Here is a 4,628-nt window from a genome sequence, read left to right as displayed (position 1 = left end):
GCTGCTGCTGTAGCTGCCACATATTCAGCCTCTGCTGTAGACAATGCTACAATGGACTGCTTCTTAGAAGCCCATGAAATGGCTCCTGAACCCATATGAAAAACATAACCGGAAGTGCTTTTCCGATCATCTACACTTCCAGCCCAATCACTATCAGTGTATCCAACCAAATCTGAATGTTCTGAGACATTATATAAAATTCCAAACATTTTGGTACCTTTCACATACCTCAAAATTCTTTTTGCTGCCTGCCAATGTGCCTCCTTTGGCCTCTCCATGAATCTGGAAATTAAGCTAACAGCATACATAATGTCAGGCCTAGTAGCTGTTAAATACATAAGGCTGCCAACAATACTTTTGTACAAACTAGGATCAAAATCCTTGCTGCTGTCCTCTCTGCTCAGTTTTAATCCCATTACTGTGGGAGTGATCGCTGCCTTGCACTCTTGCATGTTAAATTTGCTCAATACTTGATTTACATATCTAGCTTGTGAGATAAAAATTCCTTTTTCATTTTGATCTACTTCTATGCCTAAGAAGTATCTCAAGAAACCCATATCAGTCATTTCAAATTCCTCTTTCATGACTAATTTAAAATTCTCAATGAGCTGATTATCATTACCTATGAAAATAACATCATCAACATACAAGACAACAATTAAAATTTTACCATCTTTTTCTTTGATGTAGACAGTGGGTTCTCCCTCACACTTGTCGAATTCATTATTCAATAGATATGAATCTATCCTGCTGTACCATGCTCTTGGCGCTTGCTTCAGCCCATAAAGAGCCTTCTTCAATTTGCACACTTTGTGCTCTTCACCTTTCTTCTCATAGCCGAGAGGCTGTTCAATGTACACCTCTTTTTTTAACACTCCATTTAGGAATGCTGACTTCACGTCCATTTGGTAGACTTTCCATTTGTTTTGAGCTGCTATGGACAACACTGCTCTCACGGTTTCCATTCTTGCAACCGGGGCGAAAGTCTCCTCATAATCTCTTCCATACTGCTGCTTGTACCCTTTGACAACCAGCCTTGCCTTGTGCCTTTCTATCTTGCCTTCAGCATTGCTCTTAGTCTTGTAGACCCATTTAACTCCAATCACTTCTTTACCTTTTGGTAGCTCAACCAAATCCCATGTTTTGTTTCTCTCTATGGAATTCATCTCCTCATCCATAGCTTCTATCCATTTCCTATCTTTAATTGCATCCTCGAAAGGAATAGGATCATCAACATGACAATACAAGGCAAATAAGGAATTCATTCCTTCATCATAAATGTCACTTAGATTTCTAAACTTCTTACCTCTTTCACTTGGTGTGCAAGTGCTTGAAGATGCACTTGAATTTCCTCCTTGTGGTGTGCTTGGAGAAACACTCTCATTGATCCTCAATGGTGTCCCTTGCTGTCCTTGTGTTGGCGCTGCTGTTTGGGGATGCATTTCAGCCACCTCCTCTTCATCTTCATCATGAGACAAACAATTTTTAACATTCACTGTTTTCTCTATGCTTCCATCCCAAGCTTCCTCTTCAATGAATTGAACATCTCTGCTGACGAAAAACTTCTTGGTAGATGGGATATACAACCTGTAGGCTTTGGATTCCTCACTGTATCCAATGAAGAGACATTTCTCCCCTTTGCTGTCCAACTTCCTCCTTAGCTGATCTGGAATGTGTGCATAGGCCACACATCCAAAAACTCTCACGTGGATGACTCCTTGCTTTCTCCCACTCCATGCTTCTTCCGGCACTTTGTTCAACACTGCTTTTGTAGGACACCTGTTCAAAATATACATTGCACAATTTACAGCTTCAACCCAATAGTCATTTGGCAAATGCTTTGCCTTTAGCATGCTCCTCGCCATATCCATGATGGTCCTGTTCTTCCTTTCAGCAACCCCATTTTGCTGCGGAGTATACCTTGCTGTAAACTGTTTATGAATTCCATTTTCTCTACAAAATCTTAAGAATTCCTTGGAGATATACTCACCTCCTCTATCAGTTCTCAAAACTTTAATATGCAGCCCGCTTTGGTTCTCCACAAATGCCTTGAAGTTTTGGAATTTCTCAAACACTTCACTTTTGTTTTTAAGGAAATATATCCAAGTCTTTCTTGTAAAGTCATTAATGAATGTTAGGGAATATTGGCTGCCTGCTAATGATGGAGCTTGCATCGGTCCACATAAATCTGAGTGGATGATCTCTAAGGGTGCCTTTGCCCTTATGCTCTTCCCTGATGGAAAACTTTCTCTGTGTTGTTTTCCCAAAATGCAGCCTTCACATAGGCTGTCCGGTTTCTCTATCAATGGTAATCCTCTTACCATTCCTTTCCTGCTCAACAAATTTAGACCTCCAAAATTGAGATGACCAAATCTCAAGTGCCACAACCAATTTTCATCATTTGGCACGCTTTGGAAGGCCTCTTGGGTAACTGCTGCAATTACATTTTTGTTTTTCAAATCTGCCCTTATCCTGAGAGGGAACATCCTGTTCCTTGTCATCTTTACTTCAGCAATGCATCTTTTGCTGGGTGCTATATCCATGATGGTGCATACATCATTTTTAAAGAAAACATTGTACCCCTTATGGACAAGTTGTCCAATACTTAAGAGGTTACATCTCATTCCAGGGACATAGTAGACATCTGCTATGGTTTTCTTTTCACCTTGCTTTGTAAATATTTTTACCTCTCCTTTTCCCATAACAGAGACTTTGCTATCAGTTCCTAGTGTGACTTCTGATTTCACATTTTTATCTAGGGCAGAAAAAAAGGCTATGTTTCCCGTCATATGGTTGCTGCAACCTGAGTCTAAAAACCAAATGTCCTCACTGTTTGTTTCAGCCATGTTATAGGCTAACAACACATTGTTTTGGCTGATGTTTTCTCTAGTGACATTTGCGTTTTGTCTATTACTCATATCATGCTGTTTCTTTCTACAATCACTTGCATAATGTCCATACTTTTTGCAATAATAGCATTGAACATTAGATTTATCATACCTTTGTCCTTGAGCATGATGATGTTCTCTTTGTTGGTTGCTGCCTTGGCCTTGGTTCTGATTTGGATCGCTGCCTCTTCCTTGTGCATTTGCTGGGCTGTTCCTTCCACCTCTATTCTGACTTCTACCTCTTCCTCTTTTGTTTCCTCTGCCTTGACCTCTTCCTCTTCCAAAGGACATCTGGGTCTTGAAGGCTTGCTCAAGAGATGAGTTTTCATTCCTACTCAACCTCTGCTCATGTGTTATCAGTGATGCATGTAGCTCATCAACTGAATAGTTTGAGAGATCCTTTGTCTCTTCAATGGTGGTGACTATGGCATCAAACCTTGAGGGTAAGACCCTCAATATTTTCTCCACAATCCTTCTATCTTCAATGGTTTCTCCATGAGTTCTCATTTGTGTGATTACACCAATCACATGAGTGAAGAATGAGTCAATGTTATCTGACTCCTTCATGCACAAATTCTCAAAATCTTTTCTCAGCAATTGTAGTTTTGCTGTCTTCACTCTCTCCATGCCTTGATAGGCTGTCTTGAGGGTTTGCCATGCTTCATTTGCTGTCTTAGCTGCTGCTAACCTTGGAAACACACTCTGGTCTACTGCTAGATACAACACCATACGGGCTTTTGAATCCTTCTTCCTATTGCTCTTCAGCTGATCTCTCTCTCTCTGAGTTAATGCATTGAACTCATTTTCATCTGTTGGTTCTTCAAACCCAGATTCAACTATTTCCCATAAATCTTGAGGGGCAAACAGGGCTGTCATGGTGATTGCCCAATAGTCATAGTTTTTCCCATTAAACTGTGGGAGTTGGGTGTTAAACATACCCATACCAGTGCTTGTGCTAGCCATTCCTTGACTGTGTATTTAAAACAACTGACTGCTTCTTCAGCAACACATAAAAAACTTTGTGAAATACCTGAGTCTTTTCCTGACTGAGCCTTCACTCTGCTTGAGAAGTTTTACTGCTGCAACAAGCTCCTCCCTTCAGCTTCTTTGTCACCTTCAAAGAGCCTAAGCCTGCTCCGATACCACTGTTGGGTATTTTTTATGGGAAAATACCAAAACCAAACAATATATTTACCACAGAGCCAATGCTCTGTTTACTCTGTCCAAGATCTTTTGACAGGGAACCTCTTAAAACTAAAATGACTCAGAAGACACCATTACACAATCACAAAACATTTCTATTAATTAAAAACAAACATTCTGTTACATATTTCTTCCTCTGTGCAAAGAGGGAATCTCAAAAAAAACTCTGCTGCTCTCACAGATTTTCCACTGCTGTGGAGATTACATAAACAGTCCTCTGTTCTTCAATGGAAAGAGGAAAACATTACATCCCTGTTTTTCTTTGGATATTTCGCACTGCTGTGCACCCAAAAAAAAACGCTATATCAACTCTGCGCAGCCACCACACCATTACATAAAAAATTGTGCGCAGGCACAATACCCATATAAAAAAAACTGCCGCACGTTGACCACAATAACAATATAAAAAAATATAATAAAATATAGGACGTATGCCCATAACGAAATTTATGATATCCACCTAAAACTACAAGAAACACCATGTGCCGTAAGGAAATAAAAACAAACTACCTACTTCCTACGAACAACAATAAATAC

Source organism: Pinus tabuliformis, chromosome 3_2, assembly GCF_031772625.1.
Source record: "Pinus tabuliformis cultivar Carrire ecotype Pingquan chromosome 3_2, CPIR1, whole genome shotgun sequence".
NCBI classification, from domain to species: Eukaryota; Viridiplantae; Streptophyta; class Pinopsida; order Pinales; family Pinaceae; genus Pinus; species Pinus tabuliformis.
This window is presented reverse-complemented; position numbering follows the sequence as displayed.